General features: G+C 42.4%; 1 protein-coding gene across 1 annotated transcript in view; it reads left to right on the top strand.

The window, feature by feature from the left end:
• The window catches only part of Poc1b (POC1 centriolar protein B), a 96601-nt gene that overhangs the window by 64408 nt on the left and 17039 nt on the right, over positions 1-15154 (top strand). The window lies entirely within an intron of this gene.

Consider the following 15154-nt stretch of genomic DNA (forward strand, 5'->3'; position numbering starts at 1 on the left):
AAACACCGGATCCTTTCCCAGAACTGGGATGGTGTCTTCATCTCTTTCCTGACCAGGACGTATGGTGTAAATACAACATATGCCTCTCTTTAGAGTTGGAGACAGCATTTCAGATCAAAGTAACTGTTTATAATAAACTAGAGTTAGTTACATTATAGAAAAAAAAATCTCAGAATGTGCAGTTCTCTAACCCATTAGCCAATAAAGACAGGCTGTCCACAGAAGCATGGCAGAGAGCTCCGCTGAGTTGCCGCAGCAGCACCCACACTGGGCAGGCGAAAGCACGACCACTGTAGAGGGACCATGTTAGCGTGAGAGTTCTCATGTTCCTAAGGTGAGTGTTAGTCACCTGGGGAAGACAAGAGAAGACTCGTCCAAGAGAAGTCAGCCCTTGGCCTGACAGAGGATACTATTTGTTATTGTTGTTTGTAAACTGGAATATTTCAGTAAGAAAGCAAGGTTTAATATAGTCCTTCCTTCAATTTTTTTTGAAAGTGTGCACCATGATAATAAAACACACACTAATCTACTTCTGATCTCTCTGCTCCCTGCATCCTGTCCCCCCAGCCCCCACACCCACTCTGTCCCTGCTTAGTTCCTCCCTCCCTGAGCTGACTTTGGAGCTTAAACTTGTGAATGTCTTGCCTTAGCGACCCCCCCCCCGCCATGCGTGGCACATTTAGGTCCTTTACATTGCCGTACAAACAGGTGGCAGATTTGACCAAGCCCTGGAGAGATGTGTGCTCATCTCCATCCATGTCTCTCAGTAAATATTAACTGAGGATACCCGCTTACATACTTCTCTGTGTCATTCCCCATTCTCAGCTTTAAAGAAAAAGAAGCAATGAATTAAAACCTGTGCAGAAAAGCTCAGAGAAGCAGGCACGTCTCAGATTAAACACGTAGACTTTTTAGGGCAGTGGATCAAAACTCTACAAAGTAAAGAAAAGCACTTTGGGCAAGGCAAGAGGCTGCAGGAATGTGGTCCAGACACCTGTCACATGGCAGGTGCCATCTGAGTAAGTGTCACTGTGGCACTGGGACAAGGAACTAGGAAACTAAGGAAATAATAACCTCAGACAGTGGTGGCTTGACACTAGGCAGGAGCAAGGGAGGGGGTCAGAGATCGCAAGCTTCTGAAGACATTTTGAAGGCAGCCAAGAGGATTTCCTGACAGATTGGATGTCAGTTGCGGGATTCCCTATCTCCTCTCCCAGGGGACAGTAAGGTGTAGCCCTGAATAATCCCAGGGCAGCTGGAAATATCTTCTGACTCAGTCTCATCTTGACAAAGAGCCATGGGCAGAAAAATAAATGTAGTTTTCTTATCTTAGGTTCTAGAATCAGGGGAAGGAAATTCTCTGCCTTTTTCTGTAACTTCGGGAAGTGCCCTGCTAAATGCCATGTAGATTTGAGTTTCTCAGCAAAGCACATTTGGTTTCTCTTTTGCAGAAGATTTTTTACATCAGCCTATTTGAGGGAAGAGAACGGTTGCCCACTTTCATGGACCATATGGTACATACTACCTACAAAATAATATTGTATTGACACATCTGTGGACACAGGGAGAGTAGACTTGCAGACAGAATATTTCCACGGGTGTTGTGGCAACAGTACATCCTGGTTACTAGACAACATTGTGTAACTAGTTCAGAGTTATTTCAGTTTCTAACTGCTTATGTAAGCAAAGATTGGGAAGGACTTATTTGAAAGAACACAGTGTCTGCAAATTCAAGTGTCTCTAAACTAAAATGTATAACTTTTACCGCTTAAAATGCACATGCAGGCTGGAGAGCATGTTAGGAGCACTGGTTTCTCTTCCAAAGTACCCGAGTTCAATTCCCAGCACCCACATTGACCGCTAACAACTATCTGTAACTCCAGTTCCAGGGCACCCACATCCCCTTCTGCATGCAGACAAAACATCCACACAGATAATGTAAATAAATAAATGTTTTAAGCACTGGCATGTATTGTGGAAACTGCTAAAGCTTTCAGCGCCAAACTGGCCCTTCCCTTGTGCACTTTGAAACTGATTTTAAAGCAGCATCAACAGGAGTGTTTGGTGCGTTAAAAGAACATGCCATCCTTTCTCTGCATGGAGCGCCCATTATCTTTTGTTCAACTTCTCTTTCTATGAAGGAAATGGTGTAGGCCAGGGGTGCCATTTTCCACCCACAATAATCTGCTCTGCAGTAAAAATCATGACAAGAAGTCTAAGTTGTGTGATTGAGGTATAGTTCCCTCCCCAAAAAATGCTAATTTGAGCTTCTTTAACTTTCTAAGTCATAGGGAAAGGAAATTCAATGCATTTACCAAAAATAGTATACAAATCAAATTTTTATAAATTGTCCTATTTGGCTAATACTTTGTTCTGTTTCTTTTCTGTCGTGACAAGAGAGGTTTCTTTTTCTATGTTAAATGTATCTTTTAAAACAGGAAACTCTACAAAAGAATTCTTTGTAATCTGCTATTGGCTGCCTAACAAAGTAAATAAATGTTGCAAGTCCCTTTAGAAAATGAGCACATTTCTGGGCAGGGGCGGTGTTGAAGCTGCAGATCTTATTTCTGCCTCTAACTTCCTGCTGTACTATGTTTCTAAACTGTGCCTCGGCCCCAGAGACACCTCCAGTCTTCTCTCTGGCTGGGAATCCAAGCTGCATCCCCAGTTCCCACAGCTGAGGCGAAGGCATGCGGAAAATGCCCGCAGTCCTCAGCCCACACATCCAGTGACAACTGGTTCCTTCCTCTTCCTGTGGAAAAGCAGCATCCTCTGAGATGAGAGGACATGCCCCCTGAGGAATGCAAGAGCAGCAGTGAGCTTTCACACAGGAAATTAGTTACTTGGGGATAGCACTCCGAAAATGCTTGTCTCCTGGAGGATGTCAGAGAGAAGAGCTTCCTGCCCACCCCGAGGAAGGAATGCCTGGCCATCTGCAGGGCTGTGCAATAAAGTGACCTGACTTTTTGCCCTTCTGTGCATGGTACCCATAAGAGTTTGAGTTTTGGGGTGCTGCTTACATAGAGAGGTTGGCTCTGATGCTTCCCTGACAGTGAGTTCCATGGTGGGAGGAGTGGCCTGCTAAAGTACACTTTTTGTTAGTTAGTCCTTAGTGTTTCATGACTATGAAATCTCCGGGCTTCCAGAGATTGACAACTCATAATCTTGGCTATTGAGGCCAGAGCTAGACTTGCTTACTTCTGTCTCTTGTCAGTTCCCTTCTTTTACTTTTGGGTCAGTCAGACATCATAGAAGATCTCATCTGTGGTACACAGTCATACATCCTCAAGCCCAGATAAAGAACAGTATTGCTGGATCAGGCAGCCAGTCCCAATACTTAAACTTCAGATGGATATGATTTGAATTCTCCACTTGACAAATATTTCAGAGTAATTTGATTTCATTTTTTCTAATTCCTACGGCATTTTCTTTTTCTTCCCTTGAGAGAGCGATAAGACTCAGATTTTACATGCACTTTTAAGCCTTTTCCAAGTCACTGGTAATTTTGGTGGGTTACTGTGGTTCTGGTGGTGTGGTTCTTTACTTATTTGTTTTAAGTCGAAGAGGAGATGGAGCAGGAATGCCAGGCACTTCCTCTTCCTCTCCAAAATGTCTTTTTAATGAGCATTCCTCTTCCCTCCTCAGGAACGCAGTGTTTGGGTTCACAGAGTCCCTCTGAATGTCTAAGGTCTGATAGTGCAGTCATTTTCTTTGTTCCCAAGCTTTCAAAAGGTCATTGATCAGTGGATTTACTATCTCATCTCATTTCCAAGCTCTCTCTCATCTTTTAAAAAACAAACATCTAAACTTCTATAGGGAATTCCTCCTGTTAGATTTTTGCTGTTAAAGTAAACATTACAGCTAATGCTGTTGAGTTGGAACCTAAATGATGCATAATCAGTCACAGGAAAGAATGAATAAGACATAAATACAAAGATCTCTATAAAGGAATGCTTTTCCCAGCATTACTTATAACAAAACCAACAAGAAAAGCATATAAAAAAAAAGTGTCCTTTAAAAGGTATTTGTTACATAGAAGGGTAGTGTGTCAATAGAATATCATGTGGCAATTTTGGGTTTAATCACAACAAAATGCAGGGTGATCCAGTGTAATTCTCTACTGAATCCTGGTCATGTAGAAAACTCTTTCTCCAGAATTCTAGTACAGCATCTGATTGGCAATGGTCTGTCTTACTGAGAGGTAGGTTTAACCTCACCACCAAGAGGTGAAAATTGACAAAAATTCAATGTAGACTGAATGTTAGATGAGAATATTAACGTTAAGTTTTCTGGTTTTCATAGTAATGCCATAATTATGTCAGGGGATGGCCTTTTCCTTAGAACACAGTATTGTCAGAATCCAGGTAAAAGGGCACAATGCCAGCAGCTTGTCAGAAGATTTGGGGGAAACATTACCAGTGTAGATAAATAGCTAGATGACAATTGTAACAAAATTACAGAATCTGCATTGTTATTATAATTGTTGTTCAATTGTCTTTATAGCAACATTTCTCTAATTTGAAACTGCTTGAAAATAAAATTTAAGAAACAAAAATTAATATTTTTCTGGGTCACAGTAAAAATCCTCTAGATCCCATATGAAAAGAATTTATAGAAAGCATGATTTTATTTGGTAATGGGGAAGTATGTTTATCCATTCAACACAGCTCCTCTCCATTCCTTCTGGACAAACTCCAACCTCATTAGTGCCGTTTACCCAAATCCGTTCGATCATCAAATAATGAAGCTACATTTTGATCTCTACTTGACTTTCAAATCTGTGCTTGTAGTTGTATGTGGCATATGCTTCTACGACAGCAAATTCTGTATTCTATAATGAATAAATGATACTTGAAAAACTTAGAAGGCAAGACAGATGTGCTGTATCCTGCCAGAAACAGACATTGTTCACCCATGGTGTAGGGTCTTCCAGGCAGAGGCTGGGTTGTTAGACTCCAGAGGCCTGGAGAAGAGACCTGCTTCTCCAGGCTTGGGCTGCGGGAGCAAGTCTTCACTCCACTGACCTGGGGTCTCCATCTCATGGCTTCCATTTGCAAAGCCTAAAGGGAGTCCGCTGTCAGGAGATACCATGACTTGCAGAAGTGCCAGGCTGCTTCATAGCACGGTTCCAAAGATAGATATGGTACCAAGAAATACTCTCTATGCTGTATGAGGAACTGTTGGGTAAGAGCATAGGAACTTTTAAAAAAAAGCGTCAGAGCATTAGTTCCCACGCTGAGATATGTATACAAATATTTGGTCTCTGTAGTAATATATAGGATTTCCTGGAAAGATGGCTCAGTAGTTAGGAGAAATCCAGAATTCAGTTCCCAGCACACACACCCTCCCTCCAGACTCTCTCATGGACCCCTCCCTCTTCCCTTTCAAATCCATGTCCTCTTTGACTGTTATCCCATGCATATTTGTGTGTGTGTGTGTGTGTGTGTGTGTGTGTGTGTGTGTGTGTGTGTACAATTATTTTTTCCTAATCGCACCTACTCGGTACATAGACGTGGGTTCTCAGGGCTGACCCTTTGGCCCTGGATACCTAAGTGGTTTGCTTTTCCCCTGGAACCCCCAGCATTCCTCTGTTGCCAACACGCTTTGTGTAGGATCGAGTCTGTGCCCACTTTGATGTGTTCAGTCTACATTTGGGCAATCGTATTGCTGCGACTTTCTGGGTGTAGCTTCTGACATTACCAGGAGACAGCATCTCACAGCAAACTCCATTACATTTAGGTATTGGAGGGCAGAGCAGGCACACGCACATGGAAGTCAGAGGATACCCAGAGGGAGACAGTTCTGGTTTTCCATTCTGTGCCTTCCAGAGCTCAGGTAAATTCAGGTCGTCAGGCGTGGGGCACATGCCTGTACCTGCTGAGCCGTCTTTCTGGCCTTACGTTTATCTCCGATTATTAGAAATTTGTAAAGCATTGACAAGTTTGGTAAACAGGAAATATTACCAAGTTAATTTCATTTTTAGGGATTTCTATCGTTCCTCTCTGCTTTTCAGCCTGTCTTTTGTATACATTTTGTATATACATTTTGTATACATTTCTCATTTTCCTATTGTTTTGCTCATTTAAAATTTGATCTGTAAGTTATTTTAATTGAAAAGATTGAGCTTTTGGTAGAAGCTACTAATAAGTTTCCCTCATCATCATTTTTGTCTTAACTCTTTTTCTTTTTTAAAGATTTATTTCACATTTGTGAGCACACTGTAGCTGTCTTCAGACACATCAGAAGAGGGCATCAGATCCCATTACAGATGGTTATGAGCTACCATGTGGTTACTAGGAATTGAGCTCCCCAAATGTTTCAGACCCCAGCCACCTGCCTTGTCACTTAGAATCCTAGTTTTCGTTTCCTTCCAACATCGTTTAAACCAAGTCCATGTAGTAAGGCTGGCCTAATAACTCTGGGTAGGGAAAAAAGGAAGAAAGAAATGAGGAGAAAACAGAGTTGCTGATGGGGAAAGAGGTCCTGGGGTTGCTGCTCATATCCAGTCGTTGGTCATAGGGGCCACCTCAGATTTTACCTGTTGCCTGTACACTCTTGCAGAGTATGTAAATCCTTGTCATGTGCTGTACTTGGGTGACACACATCTTTAGCTTAATACTTTATCCTCATCATAAAGGGCTGTGTCCAAAATGCATACATCTCTATCTCTCTCTCTCTCTGGCATTGTTTATACCTAACGTGTGGCTGTGGCTTCCTGACCTGTCCACCTGTCTCATAATAACAATAGCGCGCCTCCTTTTATTGTCACTGGTCCACTTGTTAATTGTTGTGACTTTAAAATGCCTTTTCTCCCTCTTTATCTATATAATCTTTAAGATTGTTCTGCCACTTCCCAGAAAATAACCCACTGGAGCACTCTGTGTTAGCCTATAGAATAACCTGAGAATTTGTCACTGGTTTTGTTGTCACCAACTCTCACTGTGTGTTGAGGGAGGGTATTCTTCGGGGTTTGCTATTCTTGTCGCTCCATTGTTAGCACCGTTCTCCAGGTACAGATCTTATTTCCTTTGTTGAGTAGATGTGAGTATGAGGTTAGTGTAGGGCAATTTTCTTTACACAAAGTGAACTCTGTTTCCCACTGACTTTCACTTTTAAACACAGCTCTGTTTTCTTGATAAATATCCTCAGCTTGTTTGGAGGGAAGGCTTGTGAGCAAGTCCCTGGTGTTTGGTCATCATTCCTGCCAACATGAGGCACTCTGGGGAAATGGAGCTGTTCGCCTTGCCAGCCATCTCTCCCCTGGTTGCTCCTCAGGTCATGAGTAGCCATAGTTCTTAGGGACTTTGACTCAGTTTCTCTCCCGCATGGACTGCAGAAGTGCGTGTGTGCTGCAGTGTCCTTTCCTTGTCCCTTCGGTGGAACAGCCTCGTTCTGTAATTCACTGAGTTCTGTGTAAAGTGTTCTGGTCAGTAAAAATGCCCTACTTCATTCTCCCTCAGGCTGACTGTCAAACACACCCACCCTAAATGTCATCTAGCATCAGGAATTGGCTACTGTCGACTAAATGATACTCAAAATTTGGAATCATGTACTGGGGATGATAGTTTATAACATGTTGAAGGCATGTATAATCTAAAATAATTCCTTACTTTTTTTTATAATTCCTTATTTTTAGTGGAACTATAAATTCATCATTAAGATAAAGCAAAGACAGTTAACCGTGTGCTTAGAATATCTGCTGAAGAATTTGTCTAAAAAATATACATATATAGTCTTCCAGATTTGTACTTTCAGAAAAATCTATGTGTTTGTACAGTTCTGTACGTTCTGATATTAACACTGTGTTAGTTTTTTACATGTGTGTTGGGGAAGGCAGAGGATGTCTTGCAGGAATTTGTAGGCTTCAGAGCAAATACCTTTACTGAACTCTCTTGCTGGTTCCTATTAACAGTACTTTAAAGTTTATTCTGTTCTTCACACCAGATATTCTTACATCGTGGGTACTGATGTGTGGGGAGGTTTTTCCCATTCCTATCCTGAGAAAAACAATCTCTCTGGTGCACAAATTACATAAGTCCAAACACAAGATTTTGTCTAAAAAAATTTTTTTAAGATTTTTTTTAATGTGTATGGGTGCGTTGTCTGCATATATGCTTGTGCCTGGTACCTGGGTGGCCAGGAGAGGGCATCAGCTCCTCTGTAGCTAGAGTTGGGATGGTTAGGAGCCACCATCGTGCTGTGGACTGACCCTGGGTCTTCTGGGAAGAGCAGCCAGCGGTGCTTTTGAACTACTGAATCATGGCTCCAGCCCCAGTCCAAATGTACTTTTAATCGAACACGTCAACAAGTTTACTTAATTGTTATATTATGAGAGGTTGTTTTAATTTTAATTTCAAAGTAAACCACAACCCACTAGGATATATTTAAAACTTTTCATCTAGAGACCCATCATGTTTTCTCAGGAAAGCATTGTTACATTTGATTAAGTGCTAAGAGCTGTTCCTTTCTGATACTAAGTGTGACGGTTATTATTAGTCACTTATTAGTCAAAGGAAATGACAGATCTAGGCTTTACATCCAGACCCTGAGCATGTTTGTGAATGCGCTTGGTAATTTTTAGCATTGGCTTCAGCACTCCGTGCAGACAGTTCTCTGAGCAATGGTGACATTGTTTCTTCTGGGCCTGTGCTTTAAACACTTAAGCTCTTGTATTATATCCCCTACTGCAACTTACTTTATACAATAGTACTAGTCTTTCCGTCCAGCTGTTAACATAGAATTTTCATACAGCATTTTCCTGTAGGAAAAGTGGATTTAGTAAGAATTTAAGCAATGATTTTTTTTATTTAAATTGGGCTCTTTTTATTTGTACATTTGTCATTAGAAGCGGAGTATATCGATTTGGCTGCCTGTAGCTTGCTATGGTAAAGCGAGCTGAACTTGAACTCAGATCCACCTGCTTCTGCCTTTTAAGTGCTGAGATTAAAGGCATGCAATACCACACCTGGCTTATGCAATCGTTTTTAATAACAAAAAGTAAGGTTAAATTATAACCTCTTTCTCCTGCCTCTGCCCTCCTCTGAGCCATTCTTCCCAGTAAGGTGGCGATTCAGATCTGACAGTAGTGACTGGCATTTGCCTAGGTATGCTTGCTTTTTGTTTGTCTTGCTTTTTGTTTGCCTTCTTTTCTGCTTCTCCTATGTACAAGAGAGTCTGGGATACCGGTAGACTTTACTAATGCCAACCAGCCTAAGAGTAAAAAAGTCAATATATAGCAAATCAAATGTCAATACATATGAAATCAAATGGACCTCTGGGCATTGCTCTGCAAACCCCAACTGAGTGAATTGCAGCAGAATTAGAAAATGCCTCAAGTGTTAACCAAAGATGAGCTGGATTTCTGTGGTGGTTAGCTAACGACTCTGTGGTCATTGTCAGCATCATGAAGGAAGGAGACTAAATCAGCGACTGATTCGGTGTGTGATACTCCTCTCACAAGAAACAAACGTGCCTGGGTCAGTGGGGCTCAGGAGACTGTGTGGGTTACAGTGCTGAGCAAAAGCTACTGTGAAATGTTTCATGAGCAAACAGGAAGCTGACTCAGGGGCATCAGCCAAACCACTAGCGTTTGTGAGGTGAAATCAGAGACACTCTCCTGAGAGGCACTGGCCTGAGATCTAAAGCCTTGTTCCTCCAAATTGACCCCTGAGTAGTTGACCTGATCATCTTGTAGGATCTTAGCAAATAGGCAGTCTCGGTCTCACCCCAAGTTTTGAGTTTGAGAAGTGTTTGTCGAAGCTTCAGTGGGAGTTGGAAGGAGAAGGGGGATAGGAAGTTAATGAAAAGACTGGCTCGCTTGGTCTGGTATAAGACCAAAAGCAGAGTGAAGTGGGGTGTGGGGAAGACTGGAGCCTAGAGGTTAGGCAGCTTAAGATGTTATTATGAGCCCAGTCTGGAGAAGATCCTAGGTACCAACCATGCATTTTGTCCTTTGCAACTGGAAAATAATCTTCCTAGTGACTGAACAGAGACATTAAACCAGTTAGGAGCATACGTTGGTAATCCAGACAGAAATAGAATGTAACTGGAATTACCATTATTATTGGAGATCAAGAGAATGGAAGTCATTTGAGAGCTTTGTGATACAGTTGATAAGGTTTGGAATGGGTTGGAAGATCCAATTGTCAGGTATCATTTCCGGGTTTCTAGTTTATTAAGTGATAAAATGATTCCTGGAGGCAAGGGATGCAAGTGTTAATATGAACACCTTAAAGTATGATGTGTCAGAATCATTGGATAATGTTAATACAGAGCAAGTGTACAGAATCACACACACATACACTTAAAGGGGAGTGTAGAAGTCAGAATAAACAGACATTCTACATGTGTGTGGGAATGGAGCAGCAAGCTAGAGAACACAGTAAAAGAGAGAGCTTAGTAACACAGATGATATCTTCACATACAGCTACCCTGATCTGATACATTGTATACAAGTGTGACAGTGCCACACTCTGCCCTCAAAACATGTGCAAGGTCTGTGTTAACTCAAATATGTACAGCCGTTAAAACTTTAGATTTAGAGCTGGGCCTTGAGACATCTAATAAAATAACTTGGCAAAAGTCAGTAAACCTACCAGCGAGGCAGGAAACCACCAGAGGGAAGCACGGAAACCAGCGAATGGTGTAGTGGCAGCCCAGCAGGTTAGAACATTCCAAAAGAATGTCAGTCAGTGCATCTGAAAACGCAGGAAAGGAGTCTCTGACAAATGCAGCAGAGATTCCTGGGAACTCTTTGAAGCATTGCTTGGTGATGTAATACAGAGAGAAACCACTGTAAATGAAGTGATTTCTTGAAGAGTGGGTAGAGGGAGGTGTGAGCAGAAGACGCTCAGTCGTGAATACCTATTCATACTTACGAATATGAATACTTATGAATATGAAATACATATTCATACACACCAAGTGGTAGAGATGTACCAAGGAAAGGCTCGTTCTAGTGAAGGATGCCTGAACTGCTGTGGAGTAATTCCAGAGAATAGTGGTATGTACAAGCGTGAGGTGGGTGTGCGGGTGTGCACAGGCGTGAACCCTGAAGAGTTAACGGGTGACAGAAGGGTTAAATCGGAGAAGGCATCGCAGAAGTCCCCAGCACTCAAGCTGAAGCTATCAGAACGTATATAACAACAACAAAAGGAACACGGCGTGCCCGCTCAGCACATGAGAAGGCTAGAGAAAGGGATGGATCAGAGAACCGAATAACACAGCTTAGCCACGGCATTTGAATTGAGCTGAGGAATCATAGATGAGGCCGGAAAGAGAAGTTGATGTGTCAGTCACTCATCATGAGGCAATCATGAGCGCCTGAAGGGTCACTTGAGGGTATTAATATTCGCCCTAAGAACTTTGGGGGAGCCTGTGGATGGTTCTCTGCCATGACAGACAGAGTAACTTTGAGCTGAGAGAATGAGACCGTGGGCGTGGAGAGCTGGGAGGTGATTGCAGTAGCAGCAGCAGCAGCAGCAGTGCCAGCACACAGTGACAAATGCCTGATCTCCAGGCCACTGAGGCACAAAGTGATGAGAAAATGATGGGACTTGGGAGGAAAGGACTCGGATCTGCTGCTTCTTAATGGTGCTGTGCACTAAGGCAAGAAGAAGCAGATTTGGGACATGGAGCATCTAGTCTAGAAATACAGATCTGAGAGTCTTATTGGGCAGTCAGGGGGTAAGCCCCCTCCTGGAAAGAAGACCCTACACTACACCTTCATAGTAGATGTGATGTGTGATGTGATGTCATTGCTCAGTCGTATCTCATTCACCACAGGGGATCATCACATGACAGCATCTTTGAATAATATCGTCATTTAATAGATTCTGGAGCTAAAATGTGAAATAAAAAGTATGTGTTTGACAATACTTTTGGCATAGGGAACGTGATTTGTGGCAGCAGACTTCCTCCTTAGGACTTCCTGCCCAGCCATCTGTGTATGTGCATGTGTGCACATGACTGCAAGAGGGAAGGCCATTCCCTTTAACACATGGCATCTGTGAGAAGACCTGAGTTCTATGTGTTATTAAGATGTATTCCTGGGCCATTTTTCTTCATGGTTACTATGAAAAAAAACTATAAAACCCATTATTTTTTAAATTTGTCTTGAGTTTCTGAGTTTCTTCCAGCAGCAAAATAGGATAGAGGGAAAGCATCTATACCTTTTATACACACCAAAACAAACAAACAAAAACCGTATTATAGTACACTGCCTTAACTGCCTTATGAGAATCCTGTTCTTCCTGGAAACTTTTACATTGTATGTTTTTGTAACTATTCCTATTTATATATAATCTTTGCTTTATTCTGTTCTGAGTTTGTTTTTGTTTTTTGGGGAGTGGGGGGTGCTTGTTTCATTTTTGGTTTTCTTTGTCTAGCCCTGGCTGTCCTGGAACTCACTTTAGACCAGGGTAGCCTTGAACTCACAGAGATCTGCCTGCCCTTGGCTTCAGAGTGCTGGGATTAAAGCTGTGTGCTGCCCACCAACTGGCTTGTTTCTTCTTTTCTTTTCTTTTTTTTTTTTTTTTCTTTTTTTGGAGCTGGGGACCGAACCCAGGGCCTTGCGCTTGCTAGGCAAGCGCTCTACCACTGAGCTAAATTCCCAACCCCATTTCTTCTTTTCTTTATTGGATATTTTCTTTATTTACATTTCAAATGTTATCCCCTTTCTCAGTTTCCCTTCCAGAAACCCCCTATCTCATTCTGCCACCCCCTGCTTCTATGAGGGTGCTCAGCCACCCACCCACTCCCTCCTGCCTCTCCACTCTAGCATTCCCCTACACTGGGGTATCCAGCTTTCACAGTACCAAGGACCTCTCCTCCCATTGATGCCCAACAAGGCCATCCTTTGCTATATATGTGACTGGAGCTGTGGATCCATCCTTGTGTACTCTTTGGTTGGTGGTTTAGTCCCTGAGAGCTCTGGTGGGTCTGGTTGCTTAAAATAGTCTGGCCTTCAACTAACTCTGTTCCCGGGCTTTCTTGAACTTAGAACAATCTTCCTGTCTCAGCCTTCCAAGTGCTAAGATTCCAGGCCTGTGCACCAGACCCAGCTCAGGTATATAATAATTGGGAGGGATTTGATGTGAGGTTAATAGCGCTAACTACATAATTTTTGATTGGTTCCCTTACTAGTTTTAGAAAATTATTTTTGTCTGCTAAAATAATGGGAATAGGATTTTAAAAGCATTTTTAAAGTACTGTATATACCTTAAAATTATTATATACTTTCTTTCATCTGACTGAAAGTGGAAGCTTTTTTAAATTACTCCATCACACACTCTCATTAATTTTTAACAGTTTCATACATACATATATATAGCACATGATGGCCACTCTCTCTCCCACATTTCCTCTTTTCCTCCCCTTGTTATCAATCCCATGCTCTTCCTGTGCTAATCTATTTCTCAGACTCATGATGTAGTTTAGTTGTGTTGTGTAAGCCATTTGATTTAGCCAGAGTCATCTGTGTACGCTGAGATGATCCATGGGAGTTTGATGGGACCATCCTGGGTGCACAATTGAAGCTAATGATGCTAACTTCCCTTAAATCCATCTGTAGAAAATGGTACATCAGTGAGGGTGGGGTTGCCTGGATCCCCCAATAGTGCATCAGTGAGGGTGGGGCTCCCTGGGTCCCCCAATAGTGCATCAATGGGGGGTGGGGTTCCCTGGGTCCCCCAATAGTGTATCAGTGAGGGCTCCCTGGGTCCCCCAATAGTGCATCAGTGAGGGCTCCCTGGGTCCCTCTTCCACCCTTGTCTGTCTGTTGATGGGCTCAGTCTTGTGCAAGCCCAGTGCAGCCACTGGGAGTTGTTGAGCGTTGGTTCCAATGGCTGTGTATGGTCCAGAAGACGGAGCTTACGGTCTTTCTCCCCATCTTCTGCAGAATCCCCTAAGTCTTGGAGAGAATGTTATAAACTGTCTTGTTCCAGGTTGAACAATCTGTCTCTTAATTCTCAGAACCTTATGTAGCCATAAACTCTGATTTGATCTTAATTTGCTAGAAATGGAGGCTTCTTTGATTAAGGCTAAAAGTGGTCATTATCTTTGGATATTAATAAATATATATGTGCATACGGTGATTTGAATTTGTTGGTCTAGCAAACAACAGTATTTAGTTCCTATCCCCTGGATCCTATATCTTCCCCCTTCGTGGACTTTTGAGTACAATGTAAGGATTATTTCCAGTGAAGTGGACTTCAGATCTAACCAGACAATTGGTTACCCTGTACCAGTCAGGTCACTGTTACACAAGTGGGCACATCGTACCCGGAACATTGGTGCTGTAGACTTTTCTCCCTCAGCAGCCTATGGAGCACCTTCTGGTCCTCTGAAAGTGAGGTGTGGGGGTGGGGCGTGGGGGGCCCTAGCTCTCCATATCATGCAACCAAGGTGTGTGGTATGTTCAGTATTAGGATCTGGCCATTGGAGGGCACCAGAAGCATTGGCCATAGCCTGGATTCTTTTGGGTTTCTAGGACTTCCGTGACCAATACACCTCATAAGGAATTATCTCATACCTAGCCTTGGGGTTTTGTTTAATAACCACGGTTCCAATGAGGAAATGTATGCTGGCCTTACAGGCTGTCTCCTCCTGACATGTGTTTTTCTTAGTTTAGTTGAAAGAGTGTGGGCTTCCGGCTGGCTTTTCCACAGCCCTTTTGTGTCATTGCCCCACCCCACCCCACCCCCACTCCATTCAGCCCTCCCATCTCCCCTCCCCAGCCCTACGCAAGCCTTTCCACTCCTGGTTTCCCCATTCTTCTTTCTGATTTCTTGTTAGTTACTATCCCTCCCTAAGACATCCTCCTCCCAAAGACCTCTTTTGAAATGGTTACCCTCAACAGGAGCCCTGAGTTGAACACCCCAAATTAATGTATTTGGAGGTAGGGTCTTCATCTAAGAGAGCACATACAAGTGTCTGCAGCAAGCATATTATTAAAATGTCTTCATTTTTGTTTGGAAAATTTTCATCATTTTATATATATATGTATATATATGAAAATTTGTGATTCAGATGTTTATTTAATTTTGTCCATTAGTTTAAATCCTAAACTCCCACATGCCCTTTAATAGCCTATGATTTAAGGAGGGGGCAATGGAGCAAAATGAATTAAGAAATATTTAACTCATCATTCAAGTGA

This window comes from Rattus rattus, chromosome 1, assembly GCF_011064425.1.
Source record: "Rattus rattus isolate New Zealand chromosome 1, Rrattus_CSIRO_v1, whole genome shotgun sequence".
NCBI lineage: Eukaryota > Metazoa > Chordata > Mammalia > Rodentia > Muridae > Rattus > Rattus rattus.